Raw genomic sequence first — 276 nt, 5'->3', positions numbered from 1 at the left:
GATTCATTACTGAAGGACGATCCTTTCCTCAACGTTCGACTCTAAACTATTGCCAAATATTTGCGATATTTTAGTTTAGGGCTGAATCAGAGAATTTTCCTTGTTCTTGAAATAAGATCAATAGAACAATTTTTTTACCGATCTTAGACAGACGCATATAATGATTACGACAACGTTCACTTGAAGCACTTTTTTATTATGTGATAAACACGTTAAAGAGGATACATGCACGCATTCAAATGGATTGCTTTATATAACGTGTAAAGAATTTTAGGA

The sequence above is a fragment of the Varroa destructor genome, unplaced genomic scaffold (genome assembly GCF_002443255.2).
Source record: "Varroa destructor unplaced genomic scaffold, Vdes_3.0 BEIS01000001.1, whole genome shotgun sequence".
Classification (NCBI taxonomy): Eukaryota; Metazoa; Arthropoda; class Arachnida; order Mesostigmata; family Varroidae; genus Varroa; species Varroa destructor.
Note: the sequence above shows the minus strand (reverse complement) of the source record.